Here is an 11,939-nt window from a genome sequence, read left to right on the forward strand (position 1 = left end):
AATAATGTCCTCCTCCTTCATCAGTTTGAGTCTGTCTGCAAGGTGCCAGTCAGCAAAACAAAACATCATATTTGTCTTGTGTTCTGTTGTTTGGTCTTGCAGTGCACTGCATTGCGTTAAGTTGTGTTACTGTTTGTGACGGCAGATTTCTCTGTGTGAAATTTTGGGGCTGCTCTTCCTGGTGGGCTGCTTCTTCTTGTTCTTCTTCTGCGTTCACTCGTATGCACACGAATGGGCTTTTACGTGTATGACCGTTTTTACCCCGCCATGTAGGCAGCCATACTCCGTTTTCGGGGGGGTGCATGCTGGGTATGTTCTTGTTTCCATAACCCACCGAACGCTGACATGGATTACAGGATCTTTAACGTGTGTATTTGATCTTCTGCTTGCATATACACACGAAGGGGGTTCAGGCACTAGCAGGTCTGCACATATGTTGACCTGGGAGATCGTAAAAATCTCCACCCTTTACCCACCAGGCGCCGTCACCGTGATTCGAACCCGGGACCCTCAGATTGACAGTCCAACTAAAGCGCTTTAACCACTCGGCTATTGCGCCCGTCTTCCTGGTGGGCTGCTCTCCCCGGGGAGAGTGTAACGCTACTGTGCACTGTCACAGTTTGTTTTTTTCTTCTTTTTTTTTTTTCCTTCTGAAAGTGCATTTGTGTTCCTATCAAAGCCGATTTTTCTGCAAAATGTTTCCCATAAGACAACTCGTTTCTGTGGGGTTTTTTTTCACACGCTACGTGCATACGACACACACGGCCTCAGTTCATCATCTCATCTGAATGAATCGGGTCCAGGTGCCAGTTGCATTGCTTGGTTCTAACTTTTTGACAGTTACACGTGACTAAATGCCTATGCTGACTGAACTACGCCATTGGTCAGTTCCATACTAACACACAGTTAGTAGCAGGTTACGACCATACTAGGCTCTTCCGTCCGAGCAATGCAACTGGCTCCAGACCACACCACTCAAGGTCCAGCAGAGGGGGAGGAAATACCGGAGAGCTTAGGATTTGAACCTGTCAGCTCAGATTCTCTTGCTGCCTATGCCGACGTGCTGAAAAGTTGTACACGTGTGAATGTACGTATGGTTGTGTGTTTGAGGAAGCACGTGTGAGCATGTACATATGTAAGTGTGCTGGTACATGCATGGGCAAGCATGTCGGTTTGTGCTAACACATGTGCATGTATGCACATATGCTTGTTGTCTGTGGTAAACATGGCATTTTCAAGGAACATACAAATGCAAGCATAACCTAAACTGGCAAGACGAAAGAATGATAGACGTTGTTAAGTCCTTAGTAACCATCACCTTTATCAATCCATCACATAAGAATGAAAGCTGTAAAATCAACATAGATATCCATTATCTCCAACACAGATATCCATCATCTTCAATATTTTGAAAATTTCAGCAGCATTTCTTGCTTTTAGAAACTGACATACTGATTCTCGAAGAAACATCATTCACAAATGCTGTTCAGCACAAGAGCAATATACATATATGTCTTTTTTTCAGCCAATGCTTTTCACATCATTTTGCCTTACACACAGAAACACATGCAATCGTTACAAATGGAAAATGCCACAAGGTGGAACCTGCCAAAGATTAAAATATGATTTATGTAGTTTCCTGCTGTCTTTTTTTTTCTTCTTTTCTTTCTTTTTTTTCACACGATCTATTTTGAGTTATCTGCTGTGCAGTACAGATCTTGAGGCAACCCGTATGAGTTGGCAAGTGGCCATCGCTTACACACACATGTACACATGAACACTCTCACACAAACACATTGTACATGGATGCATACATACACATATACAAATGAACACTTGAACACGCTTATTCATACACACAATGTACACACACACATACAATGTACACACACACACACACAATGTACACACGCACACACCTACATACACACACACACCTACATACACTCACACATCTGTACTCTCTCTCTCACACATGCATACATATCTATACAAGTACATTTACACACATTAACATACATAAATCCATACACATGTACCAATGTGCATGCACACATACGCGTGTAACACACACACACATGTAAGTATGAACAAACACTCAGACAACATATACACACACATGTACGCCAGTACATGTGTACACACAAGTTCACAGGCATTCACACACACACACACACACACACACACACATGACACAGTGCCTAAAATCACTTCAGGTGAAAGGTTCCAAAAAGTTCCACAGAATTTCAAAAGAATAATTTACGAAACCTGTCACATACTGTTAGTGATTCATTTTGTTTTGGTTTGCTATGAGTGGGAACAATTTTAAAAAATCACTTCAACACGTTTTATCCATCTCCTTCACTACCCCCACACCCCCCAACCAACAGAAGAAAAAAAAAAAATCAGAAAAATTATATTTTTTCTACCTCATTCTGTTCCTCAGGTTTCCACCCCTACCCCCTTTTCACTGTTGTTGCTGCTGTCTTAGTGCTGTGTATTATCCCTTAAAAATAAATAAATACGTATAAAAGAAAGAAAGAAAGAAAGCACAAATGGAGTTCAAAGAACTCTATCAGCCCCACCCCCTCAAAAACAAAACAAAAATGAATAAATAAATTTAAAAAATGCTGGATACAACATCAAATCCAGAAGGGGGCATGCCTCTCTTTCTCAAACACTAATCCCCTATAAACTACAAAATAAATCAATAATTCAAAAAAAAAAGGGGGGCTCTGGGAGGGGTGGAAGAAACACACACACACACACACAAACTAAAGGAAATTTTTATATATAAAATTTTCAAAATTTTTTAAAAGGGGTGTACAAAGCAAAGCCTTAGCCCTCACCCCCACCCCACCCCCAAGGTACTTTATCAGAGAAGACAGTTTATCAAAGACTCCCAACAGTCTGACTCCACTGACCAGGCCAACCAACCAACCAACCAGCCAGCCAGCCAGCCCCTAAGGACCAAGTCAGCAGCTGCAGCAGCAGTGTAGACAGACAAGACAGACAGAAACAGACTGGGACACAGATACAACCTGCAGTCTGTTATCTCATTCCATACCACCCCCCCCCCACCCCCCCACCCCCTTCCACACACACCACACCCCACACAACAATCTACCACTTCTTCACAGACTTCATACCCACCCCCTACCCTTCGCCTCCCCACCACCACCACCACAAACACACACCCCCCCCACACACACTCTCCCACCCCCACGCCCCTCCTTTTTCTCCCCCTCTCACACCTGTCAACTCCCCACATTCCCCCTTCCATCCTTTGCCCCCCCCCACCCACCCCCAACCCGCCATCGCCCCCCCAACCCACCCCTCTCCACACCCGCCCCCCCACCATCCCCATTTCTCTCCTGGTACTGTTTCCATCTTCCCAATCTGATCTCTTCCACAATCGCAGTGATGGCCACCAGAAACTAAGAGGTTAATAAAGTGTTGGATGCTCACAGACTCCTATGTCACAGGTGGTTTTTAAAGTGTTGGATTTTTCAGCCACAGCTAAGTGGTTATTAAAGTGCTGAATTTTCAATCTGCACCCACAGCTGAGTTGTTTTAAGTGTTGGGTGTTCCATCGGAGGGCCCTGGGTTGAAATACGAGAAAAAGTCATGCAGTTCCTGGGGGGTGGGGGGGTGGGGACCCTCCAACCCCCCTTCCCCCTCTCCCCACACACACACCCCTCCACCCCAAGCTCCCTCCCACTTCTTTGTGTCCATAAGCACACAGGTCACATACACTGTGTTCAAGATCTCCACCCTTCACCCACCAGGCGCCGTGACCGAGATGCGAACCCGGGACCCTCAGATTGAAAGTCCAACATTTTAACCACTCGGCTATTGCACCCGTCGATTGAGAAACAAATCCCCTCTAACGTGAGAGTATGTGGGTGTTTCAGTCCACAAACACAGAAGAAGAAGAAGAAAAAAAAACAACACAACAGTGATAATTATCATGAGTCACTAGATGTTTGCATTTGGACTGTATGATAAAAAGCACTGCATCTACTCTTTATTGTCTTCTTTCTTTTCTTTAACCACCCTTCCCAATCTGTCCTGGTGCACAACAGTGATAACCACAGTGTCATTTACTGGTTTCCTGTATGATTAAAAGCACTGTGCTACTAATTAGTGTCAATCCTAATTTCTCCCCCCCCCTCCCCCCCTTGTTAACCGCCGCCTTCCAAATCTCTTCAAGTTCCACAGCAGAGATAATCCCTGTGGTGGTGTTTACTCAACGATCAAAAGTATTGTGATAACATCTGTGACGTTTATTACTGTGTGGCTTCCAGCCCACCAAACACTGACAAGTTCCCTGTAGACTGCTGGCACTGGCCGACTAAAGCTAAAAAATAAATTTTAAAAAGTCTAAAAGCCTTTTTCGGCACGAATTCCTATCCACTGAGTCTAGGGCTCAGCACAGGATTCAAGGCAGGGGGCCTCATCATCTCCTTCCACGGTTTTATCTTTGACCAACCCGAAGTCAGGTACTCTATTCACACCTGAGTGGAGTGACAAAAAAAAATCAGAAATCTGTAATAGCTTACTGTGTCAATGGTGTATTTCGTCTACAGTGATATGTATGAACTGTGCAAAATTCTGGTAATGATGATGATGATGATGTTTAAATATGAGAAATATAACCTTAAATGTATGTCAGGTCAGGTAGATATATCTGCTACTGGTAACCTGGATCCCAGTACTACCTGTCACAGGGTTGAATTGCTGGCGACTAAACCACCACCCCCACCAGTCCTCTCAGAAGGATGGTGAGGAGGGTGGCTAGACACCCTGGTGGAAATAAATGACCCATCAAAGGGCGCCAGCTCTGGAGAGCTACCTGCGGCCACCTAGCTAAGGGAGTAAACCCTGACAGAAAATCTGGTGTGGGGCCTCTAAGGCGGTTGGATGGCAAACTTTGTCACTTTCCGGCAGCTCCTGCGGCCGCGTTGGCACCAAAACGTAACAGCCTTGCTGTTCCTTTGGATCTGTCAGCGAGGTGGAGAGGGGGGACAAGCTGCATGGGCAACAGCCTGTCTTCCATATTACATTGCCCAGGCTTAGTAGTAGTAATCCATGGTCAGCCATGACCGAAGGAGGCCTACTAACCTTAAATGCAAGGGGGAAAAAAAAAAAAAAAGAGAGAGAGAGAGAAAAACAAAATGAAAATATCTGTCCCAAGATCACAACACCATGCTGAAACAGGGACTGGAACCCTGATCACTGGTGAACACTGCTGGATCAGAGGTCCAACACCTAACCCATTCTGCCACGCCACCACTGGGACTGTGACAGACAAACCTGGGTGTGTCTGCACATGGGGGACTCAAGCAATGTGTGTGTGGGGAGGTGGGGGGGAGGTGATGCCACTGAAACAGCAAAGACAATACGGCAGCAAATTAAAGTTTATTTAACAAAAATTAAAAACAGAATTACAATCAATTACTTTGCCAAAACGCTATAGGATTAAACAAAAACAAACCGTGACCATGTTCGTGTCGTTTGTGGTTTTGCCACAGAATCAGAAGCATTGTGACAATGTTCTTTTTCATTTGTTTTACAACAATCCACAGGATCAAACCACACTGTCATCAATGTTCTCTGTCGTTGGCAGTTTTGGTCCACGATCACAAACACCATGACAATGGTTTGGAGTCTTTTACAGTTTTGCCACAAGATCAAAATCACTCGACAATGTCAGTGTCATTTTGGGTTCGTTTTAAGATAAGAATCCTGGCAACAATGTTTGTGTCATTCACTGCTTTAGTGCTTTGCTTCAGATCAGAAGAACCATGACAATATTCCATGTCATTTGCAGTTCCACTTCAGGATCAAAATCACAGTGACAGTATTTGTGTCATTCACAGTTCTGCATCAGGCCCCAAATTATAGTGACAGTATTTGTGTCAACTGTCGATTTAACCACAGAATCAAAACCCCCATGACAAAGTTCTATATCATCTGCAGTTTAGCTTCAGGATCAAAATAAGTCTGACAATAATTGTCACCTTGAGCCACTAGCAGTTTTGCCACAGGATAAAAATCACCATGACAATCTTCTGTCTCATTTGTCACAGTTTTGCCATGACAGTATCTGATGTCATCAACGGTTTTTTGCCACAGGATAAAAAAAAATAAGTACCATCACAAACATTCTGTCTTGCTCGTGGTTTCGTTAAAGGGTCACAACCGCCTGCCTCGCCCCCTACAAGGGGAGGCCACTTGACCCTGCTACCACTGCTGTTTCCTGCCCCCAAGACGCTGACCGACACCTCTGAAGTGGGGTGGGTGGTGGCCCAGTGGTAATCTGTAGGCCCAGGAAGCGAGAGAATCGGAGCGCCTGGGATCGATTCCCACACTCGCCAACATTTTCTCTCCCTCTCCCCTAAACCTTCAGTGGTCAGGTCTTGCCCGCTGGTCATATGGATGAGACGATAAACAGAAAGGCCCATGGCAACAAAAGGGTTGTGTTTGTCCCTGGCAAAAATTCTGTAGAAAAATCCACTTTGATTGGAAAACAAATACACTTAGACAGGGGTGGGGGGGGGGGGGATGGAAGGGCACAATACTGCAGTGACACAATTCTCCCTGGGAAGAGCAGCCAGAATTTCAAACAGAGAAATCTGTTGTGACAAAACACAATACAGGAATACTCCCCCTGCCTCTTGGTGGCTCACCTGCATTTTATCACTCTGCTGCTGCAGCATGCAAGGTAAAGAGCAGAGACTCAGACTGAGACGTGGACATGGTGAAAAAGGGGAACCGAGATATCCAGATTTGATTTGATTTGATTTGATATGGATACTTATATACTGCCTATCCTCAGTCGGAGACCAAGCTCTAAGCGCTTTATGAACTCGGGGTCATCTGCAAAACGGCTGCCTATCCTGGGTGCCACTGGGTGCTCATCATTTGTGTCCTGTGTCATTCAATCAGATTTCAGGCACGCACACATACACTCAGGAGTATGACCGTTTTATTTACCCTGCCATGTACGCAGCCGTACTCCATTTCCGGAGGTGTGTATGCTGGGTATGTCCTTGTTTCCATAACCCACCGAACACTGACATGGATTACATGATTTTTAACATGCATATTTGATCTTCTGCGTGCGTATACAAACCAAGGGGGTACAGGCACAAGCAGGTCTAGACATATGTTGACCTGGGAGACCGGGAAAATCTCCAGCCTGAGATCTGAACCCAGGACCCTCCGATTGAAAGTCCCAATGCTTTAACCACTCAGCTATTGCTCCCACATGGGCAAAAAAATGAGACATGCATGGAGTGGCCCTTGGCTCAAGGTCTGGGGTCTCTTTTTTTTTCCCTAAGAGTTTGGCTCTTGGCAAACAACTCCCCCTCCTCCCTCCCCCACTTCCCACAACCCACCTTCCCCCCCTGTTACTTTTCATTCATGTTCTTGCTCCATCCAGACAGCAGTCACACACACACACACACACACTTTCCCCTCCTTATCACACACACACACACACACACACACTCTCCCTCTCTCTCTCCTCATACATATACAAGAGCATATGCATGCTCGCAAGGACACACACACATGCATAATTTATGCATACTCCCTCTCCATATCTCTCTTTCACAGTATATCTCTCTCACACACGCACACACATGCATACACACACACACTCCCTCTCCATATCTGTCTCTCACAATCTCTCTCTCTCACACACACTGTCTCTCTCTCTCTCTCTCACATACACCTCCACTCTCTCTCTTTCTCTCGAACACACAGAACCCCTCTCTCACACACACGCACTCATGCACGCACACACGCACACACACACACACACACACACAGAACCCTCAGTTTATCAGTGCACAGAACAGACACCCACCCACACCCAGTGGAGCAGTTATCAGGGTAGGGGTAGGTAGGTATGTAGACAGAGTATTACAACCACCAACAAAATGACACAACCCGATAATGTTGCAGTACACCACAGGTCCATTTCAGACTTCAACTCAAGCCACTGCAGAAAGGTTGGGAGGTGGGGGGGTGGGGAGGTGGGGGGTGGGGGTGAGGGGGTGGGAGTGGTGACCCTTCACCTACCTTTAACATGTTTATCACACACACACACACACACACACACACAGCTATGGGAAAAACCAAAGCGGGGCATAGGATGTCTGTTACCTAACTGCGCAGGAAAAGTAAGGCAGTGTTCTTGTGTCTGGGGAAATATCATATCTCTGTATGCCTATCTGTCTGTCTGTCTGACTGTCTCTCTTAGTCTATACATATATATATATATATATATATATATATATATATATATATATATATATATATATATATATATATTTTGTTTTGTTTTGTATTTTTTGTATTTCTTTTTATCACAACAGATTTCTCTGTGTGAAATTCGGGCTGCTCTCCCCAGGGAGAGCGTGTCGCTATACTACAGTGCCACCTTTTTTTTTCTTTTTCTTTTTTTGTATTTTTCCTGCATGCAGTTTTTTTTTTGTTTTTCCTATTGACATGGATTTTTCTACAGAATTTTGCCAGGAACAACCCTTTTGTTGCCGTGGGTTCTTTTACGTGCGCTAAGTGCGTGGTGCACACAGGGACCTTGGTTTATCGTCTCATCCGAATGACTAGCGTCCAGACCACCACTCAAGGTCTAGTAGAGGGGGAGAAAATATCGGCGGCTGAGCCGTGATTCGAACCAGCGCGCTCAGATTCTCTTGCTTCCTAGGCGGACGCGTTACCTCTAGGCCATCACACATATGTGTGTGTGTGTGTGTCCATCTGTCTCCATCAGCTTCCTCCCCTCCCCCCTCAATCTTTCTGTCCTTACTCCGGATCTTGGTCTTCCGTCTACCCTTCTTTCTTTCTTTCTCTCTCTCTCTCTCTCTCTCTCTCTCTCTTCCTCTTTCCTGTCTCACTGCCTCTTTCACAGACACACACACACACACACACGCATAGTGATAAAAGTATTCATTTTGTATGTACGCATTCATATACTTCCGTCTCACTCCTCTTTCTCAAACATACACACACACACACACACAACACTGAGAGAGCGAGACAAGACAAGACAAGACAAGACAAATTCTTTATTTCGAGGATAATAGATAAGCACTGGTGTGCTTTTTTACATCCAGTCCCCGCCCTGAATAGGGTCTACACAATATTTAATAAAATGAAAGCGAGAGAGAGAGAGAGAGAGAGAGAGAGAGAGAGAGAGAGAGAGAGAGACAGACAGACAGACAGACAGACAGACAGAGAGACACAGAGAGAGAGAGAGAGAGAGAGAGAGAGGACACACACTTTCAGTTCAGCATATCACACACAATAAGGTAATGGGCCCCTACATCTCCCTGCCTGTATTGTTATCACACAGACAGCTGTGAAGGTGGGGGTGGGGGTGGGGGTGAAGGGTGAGGAGGGCGAGGGGTGGAGGAGATTGGGGAAATATGATCACTCTTCCTCTCTTTGTGTGTGTGTGTGGCTATCTTTACCTCATCTCTCCATCCCTCTCTTTTTCCACCCTCCCACAGCTTCCTTCTCACTTCCACAGATCTCTGTCACAATCTCTCTCTGACCCCCACCCCCCCAACTTCCGGAGGAGGAGGAGGAGAATGAATTAATGAACGAGTGTGTAATGGGTCAAGAATTCCGCGCAATGAAGGCCCTTTTTTTTTCTTTTTTTTATTTATTTATTTACAATTCTGCTCAACCAAGGAAAAAAAAAAGCATGAAAATAACAAGAATAATAATATATGAAAAAAGATAATAATAATATAGGGTAATTAAATCAAAACAAAAAGAAAAACGGATAAGAAGAAGAATCACTTGAATATTCCACTTAAATAACAAGGTAATGAAAAGAAAATTATTGCATCATAATACACGTAAGTATGCGCACACGGCGACACACACACACACACACACAGAGGAGAAGAACAAGAAGAAGGAGAAAAAAAGAAAAAGAAAGGAGAAGAAGACAATGCTGATGACAATAACTTACAATAACAAGGTAATGAAAAGAAAATCATTGCATCATAATACACATAAGTGTGTGCACGTGGGGACGGACACACACACACACACACACAGGAGAAGAACAAGAAGGAGAAAAAAAGAAGAAGGTAGGAGAAGCAGTCAACGATGATGACGAAAGAAAGATGATGAAATCTGTCTGAAGTTACAGCATTTAAAACTACATACTTTCTTCCAGACAACGCAGCCACTCCCTGCTACAAGATCAATTCTTTCCTGCAGAGTCCTTTGCTTTCAGTCGTCTCTCTCAAGGTTACTGGGTGAAGCCATGTGACTAGACTATCAACTTACAGTTTGATGTGCGTGCATGCGTGCGTGTACGTGTGTGTGTGTGTGTGTGTGTGTGTGTGTGTGCGTGTGCGTGTGTGTGAGATACCATTTTCACTGCAGTCGCTGACATTTACCATTTACCAACCCTATGTCTGACCAGGTTTTCATTTAGACACAACGGCAAGTCGCGTGCAGTTTGAAGCCCGGAACTCGATAATAAAATCATTGCGCTTGCTTGTACCGAGTTAGACTGAAATTTTTGCTGTGTTAACAGTGCAAGTGGATGCTCAACATTTCATCAAAGAACACAGAGTGGAATGGTTGGCTCTGGAGGTCGGCGGAGTGTTGGGTCAATAACAACAATCATAATGGGTACTTATAATGCACCTCCACATCCTTAGCACAGAGGTCCAGACCGCTAACAAATTAACATCAATGCAAGGGGGAAAATGCTTACAAAAAACTGACAACACACGACATCATATTCAAGACTCGGCAAGACAAACAGAATGTGTCAATGATAAAGCACACCCACACCACACATATGCACCCACCCTCCCACACATACATACCCCACACACACACAGGAACACCCCCCCTCCCCAACCCGTGCCCCCCCCCCTGCCCCCCAACCCCCCCACCAACACACACAAACACTACACCACACACACACACACACCATGGACTCTCAACAATCCACGAACAAGCACACACATGCTCCTCCTCAAGGACATCACAGACACACACATCACACAATCCCTCCTATCCCCCCCCTCCCCCCCCCCCCTCCCCCCCATCTCTTATCTTTCCTGTCACCTCAACAAAGCTATGCCCTCCCACCCCACCACCCACACCCCCATACACACAACTCTTCCACCCAACCCCTACCCTAACCCCAACAAAAAGCAGCCAAGTCTTTAAAGTGGTCAGAGATATACCCCCTGCTGAAAACCCTGATAAAGCAGTTTGCTCCTGTCTCTGGCCCCTCCCCCCTTAAACCCCCTCACAACTCCCTACCAGGGCCCAGGGAATCATAAATCATGGGCCACAGCAGTCAGCACCACACAAAGGGACGTCACTTCCCCCCCCCAAAAAGATGATCTTCTCACCGGGTAACCCAAGAAGGTAGATGACACCTCCATGGACATACCCCCAATACCCCCTTGTTGCTGCTGGTTGGGGGAGGAGGGGGTGGGGGAGGGTGTTGTGTGTGGGGGGTTGTGGGGGGTATCATGGATTCCAAGGTTTGAATTTTTTGCACACTGTATCTCTTTTCGTTTTTTTTATATATTTTTTTTTTAAGGGGTCGGGTGGGGGTGGGAGCGGGTGAGTGGGGTCTGTGTCTCATTCAGATTCTCCTCAAAGATTTTACAGCTTCCTGCAGAAATAGTGAAGATGTGACCAGTACGAGTGGACTAACTTTTAAATGAGCTTTTTTGGGGGGTGAGAGGGTGGAGGGGGGGGGGGAGTGGGGGGGAGGCAGAGCAACAACTCGCATGGATCAAGACAGAAACATAAGTTACATTCATTCACTGTGCGGATGCAAGCTTCCAACCAAAAACAATTTTCTGAGCGTCTGTGCAGGCGTGCACCCCTCCCCCCCTCCTACACAATTGTATTCTCTC

General features: G+C 45.5%; 1 protein-coding gene across 1 annotated transcript in view; it reads right to left on the reverse strand.

Moving 5' to 3' along the window:
* The window catches only part of LOC143301854 (uncharacterized), a 102,146-nt gene that overhangs the window by 20,256 nt on the left and 69,951 nt on the right, over window positions 1-11,939 (reverse strand). The gene's annotated exons all lie outside the window — the stretch shown is intronic.

Source organism: Babylonia areolata, chromosome 28 (genome assembly GCF_041734735.1).
Source record: "Babylonia areolata isolate BAREFJ2019XMU chromosome 28, ASM4173473v1, whole genome shotgun sequence".
NCBI classification, from domain to species: Eukaryota; Metazoa; Mollusca; class Gastropoda; order Neogastropoda; family Buccinidae; genus Babylonia; species Babylonia areolata.